This window comes from Rhincodon typus, chromosome 4 (genome assembly GCF_021869965.1).
Source record: "Rhincodon typus isolate 14 chromosome 4, sRhiTyp1.1, whole genome shotgun sequence".
NCBI classification, from domain to species: domain Eukaryota; kingdom Metazoa; phylum Chordata; class Chondrichthyes; order Orectolobiformes; family Rhincodontidae; genus Rhincodon; species Rhincodon typus.
Window position 1 is genome coordinate 49,753,589 of NC_063335.1, and position 14,206 is coordinate 49,767,794.

Genomic DNA, 14,206 nt, shown 5'->3' on the forward strand with positions numbered 1-14,206 from the left:
TGAACCTTTAGGTGAGCCTCCCAACATATCCTACATTCCTCTTCCACCAAGTCCTCAAAATGTCACCATAGTAGGTGGTATTTATTGGACTCAATCAAATATTAACCCTTTTAGACTCTTCTAGGACCACACATATCAGGGTTAAATTATCATGTCAGGATGCATATATTTCTTTATGTAGGAAATTAAAAGGTAATCTGGTTGAGGTGTTTAAATGTGTGAAAAGGATACTGGTTTGGTAAATTTGAACATTGCTTCCTCTGGCAGAACAAGAGGCACAGTGGCTCAGTGGTTAGCACTGCTGTCTAACAGCACCAGGATCCCGGGTTTGATTCCATCGTTAGGATTCTATGATAAGAGACCATGATAAGAGACCATACACTTAGTACATTCACCAACAATATCAACTTTTAGTTATATAGCACCTCTCATGCAATGAAACATCCTAAGGTGCTGCAGAGGAGTTTTATGAAACTGAGGATGGAATCTTCTTTGATAGTCAAGTGTCTCATGTATTGCCTGTAAAAGCGCCAAGACACACATGCAGCCTCTTAGAAGAAAGACTTAATGGATCTTGTGCCTGTCAGGCACTTTAGTGGATGCTGCTGGGCCTTCCTCCTGAGGACATCCTGCTGTCTGGACCTCTGACTAGCTGTGCTGCAAACAGCCACAGCCTCTGACAGGGCACCGTGGCTCACAGTAGTTACTGACCTCTGATTATCTGGCAGCTTCAGGCAAGGTAGGACATTGCTGACATGAAGAAGGAGCAGTGCGTTGAAAGTTTGTGATTTCAAATAAACCTGTTGGACTATAACCTGGTGTAGTATGACTTCTGACTTTGTCCATCCTAGTCCAGCAACGGCACCTTCACATCACTGTATTGAATGCCTTTTGAAAATCTACGTATACCACATCAACAGCATTACCTTCAAAAATCTCCAGGAAGTTAGTTAAATACAATTTCCACCTTTGAAATCCACTCTGGCTCTTTCTAATCAACCCACCTATTATGCACGTGACTACTAACTATATCCTAATAACTGTTTCTAGAAACTTCGCCACCACCGACTGGTCTGCAGTTGCTTACAACAAGTCTTCTGACACCTCCCGAGAGTCCACAGAAGACTAAACAATTATGGCCAGTATCTCTGCATTCTCTACTCTCATTTTCTTTAATATCGTTTGATTCATTTAATTCAGACCCAGTGCCATATCAACTAAATATTAACAATCTATCCAACACTTCCTTCTCATCAAATTTGAACAGTTTTCTAAAATTTCTAAACCTAACACAAAAAGTAAATGATATTTCAGTAACTGGGTAAAGCAATTAAATTTATGTCATGGCTACTGGAATAGTGGGACTAGAGAGAGTCAATTCACTCCTCCAACCTCATCATAGCACAACTCATGGATGTTGACGATAAGGAATTTAGATACAGGCATATTTTCTCTTGTTCGACCTATCATTTTTATGGTGTAAAGGTTACTTGCTAATCTTACTCACAATTTTATGTGATGCTACCTCTATTGCCAGAGCAGGAGTGACAGCCACCTGTTTTTGTTCCACTAGATGAGATGCACATGACACATGTCCTCTATAAGTCAGAGTCAGTGAAAGTTTGCCACAGGTTGCCCCATCTATGTCTATGAGGGCCAGTCTTGGGCATGGGGAACAAGACAAGGTGTCAATGATTCTGGCTTAGGTGCTGAGCAGGGAGAGCCGTTTTGCCATTATCCCTGCCTCCATCTTCCCTTTCAGGGCCCACATTCACTTACCTGTTAACAAACGGCAGGGGAGCACTTGGCTGTGTTTCCACTTAGTTTCAAAGCACTACTGCAACTGACATATCAATGCAATGCAACATTGCCAAACCTAAATGGAGACTATTATGTTGTTCCTCCATCCACTTGTTGCCCTGCTGCATATAATTCTTCAGGAAGATGGCTACTCATATGCCTGAGTCTCAAGGGTCCTCATTTTCTCAGACAACTGATAGATACCCACATATCTTCCTTTGCTCTGCCACAAAGATGAGCATCTGGATCGAACTGAGCTGGCCTCAGTCCTCTCTGTGGGCCTACCCTTAGCTGTCACTTTGACAACCGCTCCTGCTTCAATGTGAAATGCCCTTCATTGTTCCACCCAATCCACTCACAATCGAAGCCCCACTAATGGGAATGTATCTGCCCTTGTGGAGGATGCACTCATCTCATGTTTCGGGGTTTCCCCAAGGTGCTGCCTTTCCTCTCAGCTTTAAGATACCTCAACCCCTGGCTCCTACTGCACCTCCAGCATTGCCCCTGCAAGAGAGATAAGACTTCAGTGAGCAAAGGACATTGGTGGCAATGGTTGCAGACACACTCAAATTTTGCTTACCATGAAATACTTTTAAGTTCAAATATAGAAGCAGCTCAGAGCCATTTTCAGCATTACAACATAAATGACTTCACCCTCCTATGCTGCACTCCCATTTCTCCTTCAGTGATTGCCTGGCCTACTACCACCCTAACTGCCATGGCTTCCTCATCCACTGGCTGCAAGCAGAATGACATAGATTTGATGCCTGTCCCGAATGTTTTGCACTCTCTCCTGCAATAAAGAAAAGTGAGGAATGTGAGCAGCAGTCTGTGTTCATCATCCATATTTGATGAAATTCATTGTGAAATAGGTGCACAAAGCTTTAGGTTCATACATAAACGAAAGATGGCAAAGAGAACCTGTGAGATTATCCTTTGTGTTTTTTCAAAGGCTTTGCCATGAATGTGATGGTCGCAGTACGTTCACCTTGCCAACCCTCAGGTGCACTGCACCCAGTTCTTGTTAACAATACCATAGCTATTGATCTTGGCAGGTTGGAGAGGGGGATGTGGGGTTGGTCGTATAAGATAGCAGAGAGTGGTGGGGGGTGGTGTCATTGGTGAGTCAGTTCAGTTTTATGACTAACAAAGAGTAAGGGAAAAAAGGAGAAGTAAGTTTAAAGCCTCCGAGTCTATTGCAGAGCTAGAGTCTTTTTGGAGGGTTTCTGAGACTGGGTCTGGACTCAAACAACCTTGATGGAGCATATTATGGGGCATGCATACCAAGAATGCTGGGTGCACTGTTATTTTACCAGACAGCCTCCTGTCACTTGTCAAGGACCATGGAAGAGTCCAGCGCCAAGTTGGCAGAGTGCTTCGTACAGAGTTTGCCCTGCGTATAGCCTCTGCTTCATCTCCCTATTGTGCTGCAGGCCCAGAGTCCCTGCACCTGTTGCAAGGCCTATTTTTGCACCTTTTAGCATTCGGTTGTGGAGAAAGTGGTAATTTTTGGCTAGAACCTGCCTGGTCCAAATGAGGTATTCTAGCATTTATTCAGCGTGTTATTTTGTGTGAAATTAGGATAGTGCTCTATTACAGTCTTCCAGTACAGAATCATACAATCACAGAATTGTTATGATGCATAAGGAGACCGTTTGGCCCATTGTGCTTTCACTGGCCCTTCAAACAAGTACTCACTGCCCCAGCAGCACCCTCTAGTGTTGAGAGAGATGAAATCCGCACATCATTACATGGAATATACAATACAGAGACAGGCCGTACAGCCTAACCAGGCCATACCAGTATTTATGCTCCACTTCAGTCTTCTCCCAACTTTTGTCCTCTAAATTCAACCTTACAACCATTCTTAACAAAAACCGAAAGTACTCTGGATGCTGGAAATCAAAAACAAAAACAGAAATTGCTAGAAAAACTCAGCAGATCTGGCAGCATCCGTGGATAGAAATCAGAGTTAATGTTTCAGGTCCAGCGACCCTTTCTTAGAACTTGGGAAGGGTCACTGGACCGAAACATTAACTCTGATTTCTCCCCACAGATGCGGCCAGATCTGCTGAGCTTTTCCAGCAATTTCAGTTTTTGTTGCAACCATTCTTCTCCCTTATATGCTTGTCTAGTTTCCCCTTAAATTCTACTTACTTTAACCAATTCCAGTGGTTGCAAATTCCACATTCTTACCACTCTTTGGATGAAGAAGATTCTTCCTAATTGGACTTCTTGATGACTACTTTATATTGGTGGCAGATTATCTCACATTGATGTCATTCCCATATTTATAAAAGAAGTGTAAAATAAAGCCCAGGGAACCATAGATCACTTAGAAAATACTGGTGCTGGGAAGATAATCAACTTTACTCAAAGAAGCAAAAAAAAAAAATCACATAAAAGCATGAATTATAATAGAGAGTTGGCATGGATTTCAAAAGGAAGGTCAAGCTTAACTAATCTTCTTGAATTATTTGAAGAAATAACAGGAAAACTAGGCAAGATTAATGCACTCAATAAATTTAGATTTTCAAAATGTTTTTAATAAGGTATCAATAATAGATTCATGATTAAGGTTATAATTAATGGAATGGGGACAAGCAACAGGGTGGATAGAAACATGACTGTGAAACAAAAATCAAAGAGTAGGGGTTATGGGTAGCAATTCAAGATTAATTAAAGGAAGGAAATGATTGGTGTTAGCACTATGTTGTTCATAATTTTCATAAACTATGAGAAAATATAATTTAAAAATTTGCAGAGGACACTAAATTGAGGGTACATTTAATACTGAGTCAGAATGTGACAAAATACAAGACATTAACATACTTATGGGTGATACTATCCAAATGGACTGTTGCCTCCTTGTACTTCTGAGCAAGATTCAGAATGGGACAGAAGACCAAAAGTATCTAGAGTGTATGTTTCAGGAGGCTGCATGTCAGAATCCATGATGAAAGGCATCGCCACTGTCATTAACAATAGGGAGAAGTAAGAAAGAATCTGTGGCCCATCTCTCAGATATATGTGGACCACAAAACTCTGTCCAAGGTCATTGCCAATTAGGTCGAATCAGTTCTGGAATTGGTAATCCACTCTGATCCACCTTTCATTGTACCCAGCAGGAAGAGCTCTGACAGTCTTCTACTTCATTGAGATATGATCAACAATGTACAAAATAGGGGCATAGAATCTGCGTCACCAAACTGTACAAAAAATAAAAGTCTTTGACAAAATATGTATGTCTACATAATAGATGTGCTCCCCAAAACAGGGTCTGAGAGCAAATCAGCAACAAGGTTCAGTTGTTGTACATAGATAGTGCAGCTTCAATCAATGCATGGGAAGCTTTCTGATCAAATCCAGAGTCAGGCAGGGCTGTTCTGGCTCTTTTATCTTGTTCTCGCGCTGCATCAATTTTGCCAAGTCTGTCAGGAAGGTTGTGAGCATAAGAGGGATATCAATCCCAGGCAGCAGAGGCACTCAAAGCATCCCCGTACGGGGATGATGTTGCTGTCTTCTGCTCCGAACCACTCATATTGTGCAGACTAATGAACACCTGTGATCAGTTCAAACTGGTCTCAGGAATCAATGCAAATTGGATCAAGTGAGGTCATGTTCTTTTGGAGTGGGCAAACTGATCCCTTGACCCCTTCACTCTCAGCTCAAGCTAACTACAGGTAGTTGGGTTTGGTTTGTAAGGGTCTGGCAAGCACTAAACCTGGATGGAACGTAAAACCATGGTAAATGAAACAAGGCATGTAGTAGCAATGCTCCCTTTCCATCATAAGGAGGAATCTAGTCATCAGCTACATGCTGCTCTCAGTATTGCTGTGCTGCCACACTGGGTCTGGTCACCTGAGGAATTATTCACTTTATCTGGAGATCAAAAGCCGATCTGTCTACAGGGACACAATACAAAACAGAACTCTGCGCTGACTGGGTTATTCCCGGGGATGGATATTAAGATGATGATTAAGATTGATGTCTCCTTCCATCACCGTACTGATAATTAAGAATAGACTGATGGGGCTGGATTGAATTTGTCCTGCTTTTTGTGGACAGGACCCACTTAGGAAATTAAACACATTGTTGTGTAGATGCCAGTGTTATAGCTGTACTGGAACAGCTTGGCTAGATATGCAGCTAGTTCTGGAGCACAAGTCTTCAGTACTATTGCAGAATGTTGTCAGGGCCCATAACCTTTGCAGTACCCAGTGTTTCCAGCTGTTTCTTGATATCATGTGGAGTGGATCAAATTGGGTGAAGACTGACATTCAGAAGGATAACACTAGATCTCTGAGAATATACTCTATCAGGAAAAGGTTGAACAAGCTGGCTTTTGTTCCTCTAAAACAGAGATGGTTATGGAGATATTTTCTGGAATGAATGGGTTGATAGGGTAAACAGAGAAAATATCCTAATGAGGGATGAAAAGTGGATGAGGGTGTTACAGAACCCTTACAGTGTGGAAACAGGCCATTCGACCCAACAAGTCTACACCGTCCCTCCAAAGAGCATCCCACCCAGACCCATTCCCCTACCCTTTCCCTGCAACCCGGCATTTCTCATGTCTAATCCACCTAATTTACACACCCCTGGACACTATGGGCAATTTAACATGGCCAATCCACGTAACCTGCACATCTTTGGACTGTGGGAGGAAACCCACGCAGACATGGGGAGTACGTGCAAACTCCACACAGACAGTTGCCCGAGGGTGGAATTGAACCCGGGTCCCTGGCGCTGTGAGGCAGCACTGCTAACCACTGAGAAACCCAGAAAAAATTTTCAGTGTGTCTGGAACACCTAATACAGTATCTAATACAGCTATTTAATTATTATTTTAACAAAATTTGGAAGACAAAGGAGAATGAACCAAGACAAGGGATAGCTCAGCATGAAGTCACAGCAGTGCCTAAGCCTCAATTTAATGACATAACTTGAGGCACAGTGAGGAGCCACAACAAGTTACTCTTCCTAGTAATGGGAAAAAATAATCTGTCGTTGTCAGACATGTGGCATGGATGTCAGTTACTAGGGATATCAGTAGCACCATGCTCCATGATTCAATGCAGGAAACATTCTAATGGCATAGCTAGGTCAGGCGATGTGGGTACAATGGTTCACCTGTATCCTGCTGTGTACATCACCCTCAATAACTTTAGTCTCGGTCCTGCCATGATAGCCAATCTGTCCCCTGCCCAACCCAATTGATCCCTGCCGTATGATCAAGATCGCTGATCCCACAACTCCATCCAAATGAACTCTGCCTGTAGTTAGGATTTCCTGAGGACTGTCCCTAAGAGCCTCTCCATTTCATCTCCTGCTGCTGGTTTTCCTGCCCAAAGTTTGCCTAGCCTTGCATTTTTTCCAGTTCCACTGGAAATGCAGAAAAATATTACAATGAGGGCCTGCCAAGAAATGCGGCAAAAGCCCTGCATCCCAGCCTTGACAGATTTCCCTCTGCATTCCTCCCTATAAATATTGAGGTCTATGTAATTCTTGTGGCAGGTATCTGAAGGCCAGAAATCTGACATACTGGAATCCAAGTTGATATAATATTATATTTCCTTCACAAAAAACTGTTCCTGACGATCCATCTCAGAAGACTAAAATTCATATCCAGTAGAAGTAAACTGAACAGTAAGCTGACCTTTGGTCTTATACAAGGACAATGGGACCATGTTTAGCACAAGGAAGCATTAAGGATATCAGAAGGGAAAACATACTTGACTCATCCTCACCAATCTGCAAATGCATCTGTCCATGACAGTATTGGTAAGAGTGACCATTGCACAGTCCCTACGGAGACGAAGTTCCACCTTTACATCGAGAATCACCTCCATCGTGTTGTGTGGCACTATCACCATGCTAACTGGGCCAAACTTTAATCAGATCTAACAACTCAGGACTGGGCATCCATGAAGCGCTGTGGACCATCAACAACAGCAGAACCATACTCTAACACAATCTGTAACCTCATGGTCCGGCATAACCACTACTCAACCATTACCATCAAGCCAGGGGATCAACCCTGGTTCAATGGAAAGTGGAGGAGTTCATGCCAAGAGCAGCATCAGGCATATCTGAAAATGAGGTGTCAATCTGGTGAAGCTACCAAACAAGATTACTTGCATGCCAAACAGGTTACGCAGCAAGTGACAGATGGAGCTAAGTGATCCCATGGCCAACAGATCAGATCTAAGCTCTGCAGTCCTGCCACATCCAGTCATGAATGACGGTTAACAATTAAACAATTCACTGGAGGAGGAAGCTCCACAAATGTCCACATCCTCATTGACAGAAGAATCCAGCCCATCAGTGCAAAAGATAACCCATAGCAAGCTTCAGGCAGCAGTGCCAAATGGATGATCCATCTTGGCCTCTTCCAGTCATTCCCAGTATCACAGATGCCAATCTTCAGCCAATTCGATTCATTCCACATGATATTAAGAAACAGTTGGGGGCACTGGAGACAAAATTCCCTGAGGCCTTATTCATCATAGCTGGCAACTTCAACCAGGCCAACCTCAAGAGGGTACTACCAAGATGCCATCAACACTTCTCCTGTCCCACCAGAAGGCTAAACATCCTTGACTATTGCTACACAACCATCAAAGATGCCTACTGCTCCATACCCTGTCCCGCAGTTTTGAAAATCAGATCACAATGCTGTGTTCCTCCTCCCAGCTTACAAGCAGAAGTTAAAATGTGAGGACCTAGCACAGAAAGTAGTACATGCTGGTCTGAGGCAGCGGAACAGCTTCTTAGGGACTGCTTGGAATTGGTGGACTGGTCCATATTCAAGAATTCAGCAGCCAACTTAGACAAGTATGCCACTACTTCATTAGCAAGTACATAGAGGACTGCGTGTCGAAGAAGTCAATCCCACCCGGAAACCATGGATGAACCGGAAAATCCATTGCCTACTGAAGATCAGGCGTACGGCATTCAAGTTGTACAACCTAGAACTTTACAGGAAAACCAGATATGACCTCTGCAAGGCTATTACAGATGCCAAAAGGCAATACTAGACAAAGTTAGGGGCCCAAACTAATCACACGGACACCCGCTGTCTGTGGCAAGGCCTACATAACAGGATACAAAATGAAGCAGAACAAATAGCGGAAAAAAACACATCCCTCCACGATGTGCTCAATACTTTTTACATTTGGTTCGAGCAGAATGCCAGTGGAACGGTATCACCTGCCCTGACAGCCTTGGATGCACCTGTTCCCTCAGTGACTGCTGCAGATTGACCTTCTTGCGAATGAACCCAAGAAAAGCAACTGGGCCAGATGGAGTCTCCAGCTGTGAACTCAGATCCTGTGCAGACCAAATGGCAGGAGTATTCGCTGACATCTTTAACCTGTCCTTGCTACAATCTGAAGTCCCCACCTGCTTCAAGACCACCACCATCTCCCGGTACTAAAGAAAACACATGCAATGTGCCTCAACAACTACTGACTGGTGGCTCTGACCTCCATAATTTTGAAGTAGTTTGAGAGATTAGTCATGGTTCACATCAACTCTGACTGCCCAGCCTGCCTCGATGCCTTGCAATTTGCCTACCGGCGCAACGGGTCCATGGCCAATGCCATTTCCCTAGCCCTACACTCATCCCTGGAACATCTGGATAACATGGATACTTACATCAGGCTTCTACTTATGGACTACAGCTTCTCTTTCAACACTATAATACCCAACTATTTTATTCTCCAAACTCCAAGACCTAGAACTCAGCTCCACCCTCTGCAACTGGGATCCTCAGCTTCCTGACTCATAGACCGCAATCAGTGAAGATAGACAACAGCATCTCCTCCACGATAATCCTCAACACCGGCACCCCATAAGAATGCGTACTCAGCCCTCTACTGTACTGCCTGTACACTCATGATTGTGTGGCCAAATTTCAATCAAATGCCATCTACAATTTCACTGATAACACCATTGTTGTAGGCCAGATATCAAACGATGATGAGACAGCATACAAGAAGGAGACAGAATGCTTGGTGTCATGGTGCAAAGATAACAATCTCTCCCTCAATATCAGTAAAACCAAAGAGGTGATCATCGACTTCCGGAAGAAAGGAGGAGGACGCGCCCCTATGTATATCAATGGAGCTGAGGTGGAGAGGGTCAAAAGCATCAAGTTCCTGGGAGTAACGATAGCCAACAATCTGGACCGCGTACTTGGATGTGACAGTCAAGAAGGCATAACAATGCCTCTTCTTCCTCAGGAGACTGAGGAAATTCAGTATGTCCATAAAGACCCTCACTAACTCTTACAGATGCAGCGCAGAAAGCATTCTATCTGGGTGCATCATGGCTTGGTACAGCAATTGCTCTGCCCAGGACCGTAACAAACTATAGCAAGTTGTGAACACAGCCTAGACCATCACACAAGCCAACCACCCATCCATTGACTCCACCTACACTTTTCGTTGCCACAAAAAGCAGCTGACATCATCAAAGACCCCTCCCACCCCAGTTATAATCTCTTCCAACCTCTCCCATCAGGCAGAAGATACAAAAGCTTAAACACACGTACACAGTTTAAGTACAGCTTCTTCCCTGTTGTTATTAAACTGCAGACTCACACTAACTCTTGATTTTACAACACCTCATGTTTAAAACTCTCAGCCTCGTTTTTGAAACTGCTACCTCTATTTATCTCTAACTTCCTTTAACTTTACACTTGTCGGATATCTGCACTCCTTCAATTCTGACTTCTTATACATTCCAGATTTTAACCACTCCACCTTGCCTCAGCTGCCTAGCCTCTGAGATCTGGGAACCCCTCTCAAGATCTCTTCCCATTTAAGACATGTTGAAAATAAATAAAATTTTGGTTCCCTGTCCTGAGTATTTGCCTATAGGGCTCAATGTATAATTTTGTCTGAAAATGTTTTTGAAGGAAGATTTGAAGGTTTTAAAATTAACTGTTTCTCTCTCCACAGATGCTGCCTGGTCTGCTGAGTACTTCCAGCATTTTCTGCCTCTCTTTCAGATTTTCACTCTCCACAATATTTTGCTTTTGTGTTACAGTCCACAGCCTGCATTTCTCGAGTGAGGATTTCCACTCAACATTTAAAACAGAAGCTCCTCAACGTGATTTATTTAGGACAGGCTTAAGATTTGTACTTTCTTTAAGTTGCAAAAATATACTTTGTTCATAACAAATTCATACATAAGTACACACAGAAAGGTTGTTATTCTGTTCTGTACAAGTTTTTGAACGAGAAAAAAACCCAAAAAAAAATTGGAACATTAAATCCCACAGAGCTACCATGCAGTTGCAAATAACAAAGGCATTTTTAACTCATTCAGGAAGAATATATTTGCATTTTGTGGCAATGAGGGGGTCTGACCCAGGAATGGACACCCCCATTATACTTTGGCAGAAAGACCTTGGGTGATGGGGCGTGGTGGGGAAAGACCAAGCTTTAATGCATGCCTCAGCACCTGGTCCTGGATCATGAAATGTGCCAGACTGCAACACCCAGTGGAGGTCCACTCTTTACACTGGAAAACCAATGAGTTTCAGGCAGACCAAAGAGTGCCTCTCATGGAGTCAATGGTTTTTTAAAACTCATTCACAGGATGTGAGTGTCACTGGCTGGGCCAGCATTTATTGCCCATCTCCCAGAGGGTTATTTAGAGTCAACCACACTGCTGTGGGTCTGGAGTCACATTTAGGGCAGACCAGGTAAGGATGGTAGTTTCCCTCCCTAAAGGTCATTAGAAATCAATGATGTCATGGTTATCATTAGACTTTTAATTCAGATTTTTTTTAAAAATGGAATTTACATTCCACCATTTGCCATGGTGGGATTTGAAACCAGGTTCCCAGGACACTCCCTGGGTCTCTGGATTAACAGTCCAGTAACAATACCACTAGGCCATCACTACCCCACCTGGCCTTCTATCACCACTCTCCCCATTGGTGATGAGTGACACTCAAGCAATACTATTTCACAGGAGCAGTGAGAAGCAATAATGGAGCTGCTGAGAAGTTGAGTCCAAAGCCAACATATTCAGAACAAAATTTGTTATCAATTTGCTCATCTGAGAATTTATTTCTTCACATTATCTGTAATTATATGTTCAGATCAGGTGCTGGTACTGGATAGTGAAGTTCTTATTTGATACCCAATTACAAGGAACAGTGTAATGCATTAGCTTGCTCATTAAGTACCAGTGCTGCATAACAAATTAGACAGTTTAATGAACTTCTATTCCAATCATGTTTGTCAGGGACCGCACATATGAGAAATGACAATTTTCTCACAGGAGCAGATACTGAAGAAGTTCATTTTGAACAACTCTCCTCATGAATCAATCCTACCAATATTTGCCAATTCATTCCTGAGAACTATACCCGAGGTTATGGGTGGGAACTTTTAAATACTTCTCGCAATCCGGAATTCAGCAACAAATTTGTAACACTTGGAGGGTGTATGGGTAGATGTTTCAGAATTCCATCTACTACAATATTAGATAGCAATGTGGTGGCCAAACCTGCCATCTCTTCCAATATTTGGCACATGTCCCACTTAATTCCACTACCTTTCTTTCCTTTTGCAGAACAGCTAAATTGAGGAGACATTTATAGAAGACAGTTCGAACTAAACATCCTCTATTTTTCATGGCACTGTTAAAGTAACACCAGGTATTATTCTAGGAATAAGGACTTCTGGATTTTTGAGAGCTAGATTTTCAAGGAACTATTAAAAGTATACTGCGTCTTTTCCATTTCTTCTGCACTACAGTTGTATGTCTGACAGTTATAATAACCACTACACTGTGTACACGTGTGCACATTTAAAACAGCTATAAGTGCCAATGTTCTTTTGCAGATGTGTTTCTAGTGCATTCTGTTTTTGTCCCAGCAATCTCTTTACTTTGTATTTGCAATTTCCAATTCACTTGTTTCTCATCACTGTTGACCCACTAGACTTTCCCTCCTGGCCCCCATGAAAATTTAAATCAGACATGGCAACCACCAATATTTCTTAACTGAAGACACAAAGCGTTGAAATTCAAGAGATTTGTTATACAGATCATGGGTTAGTATATCTTTCAAATATAAATCAATATTGACTGACATGCACTTGATGAATAACTATATTAGTTACTAATTTAATTTCAAACAGGTTTAGCCCTTTTCAAAAATGATATTGCTGCATCTGAAAGCACTTCACAAGAAGTTTTTTAAAATATCTCCAACTTCTTGACATTTTGATTTTCCACTTTTCTCCCACTGTGATCCTCTAGTCTTCCGTCTACCATAGTGTTCCAATGCAGCGCTAGGAAAACTTGAGAAACGGCACCCCATCTTTCACTCAGCATTCTAATGCCTTCTGGCCTCAATGTTGCATTCAGCGACTGTAGGTCTTCTGCCTCCATCCTGTTCTGTGTGCCTTCTTTTGTTGGCTTGTTTCTTTCTTTATCCCTTTATGATGCATTTCGTCACATCTCATTTCATCACAACTATTGTTCTTTTGCTATTCCCATCAAACCTCCCTTTGCCTCCGTCATTAATTTTATGATTGTTTAATCTCTCCTGCCCTCCATTCTACCACAGACCTCACCTTTTGTTCATCTCGTTTCCCATCCCCCTTCCACCAGCTTAAAAACACTTACTTTCAATCTTCCTTATGAAAGCTCATCGATCTGATATTAACTATTTCTTTCCACTAATGCTGCGTGATCTGCTGTGTATTTCCAGCACATTTTGCTTTTTGTTTTTGTTTCAAAATATTCTGTTGGTGATCTCTGACCACGTTAAAGACAGACTCACCCTCCCACCACAGTAGATTGACACAGCACAGGAGGCCTTTTAGCCCGTTTGTGTCTGTGCTGGCTCTTTGGCAGAGCTTTCCAGCTTGTTGCACTTCCATGCACTTTATTCATTGCCCTGGAAGTTGTGTTTCTTCAAGTATTACCATCATTACATCTGCTTCCACCACCAGTCAGAATTCAGGTTGGAAAAATTAATAAAAGGAAGTGCTTATAGGGTTGGGTTAGGAGGGACAAATTGTCTGTTTCTAGTCTCTAGAAAGTTTCTTTGTAAATCCTGCAACATGTACTTCAATTTTCATGCAAACACAACTCTCAGAAATAGCAAAATTCAAGTTTCTAAGTGGATCTGAAGCATCACAAATTTATTGTCCTATTTAAACAAAACACTTGGGAGTGAGAGCAACAATTCTGTGGCCTTCTGTAACATTGTATTAAAAGGGAAAGAAAATCTAAAGGTCAATAAGCCCCAGGACCACATGGATCTCCATATGGTCTGGCTCAGATTCCCAGTCTGATTCAAATTTAAATAAAAACAAAAAATACTCAGCAGGTCTAGCACTACCCATGGAGAGAGAAGCAAAAGGTAAACAGCTAA

At 42.4% G+C, this 14,206-nt stretch overlaps 1 long non-coding RNA gene across 1 annotated transcript in view; it reads right to left on the reverse strand.

The window, feature by feature from the left end:
• LOC125483029 overlaps positions 1-14,206 on the reverse strand; it is a 43,305-nt gene that overhangs the window by 13,939 nt on the left and 15,160 nt on the right. The window contains exon 5 of the long non-coding RNA XR_007262023.1: positions 232-348. This is a non-coding gene — a long non-coding RNA (uncharacterized LOC125483029). The remainder of the gene's footprint in view (positions 1-231; positions 349-14,206) is intronic.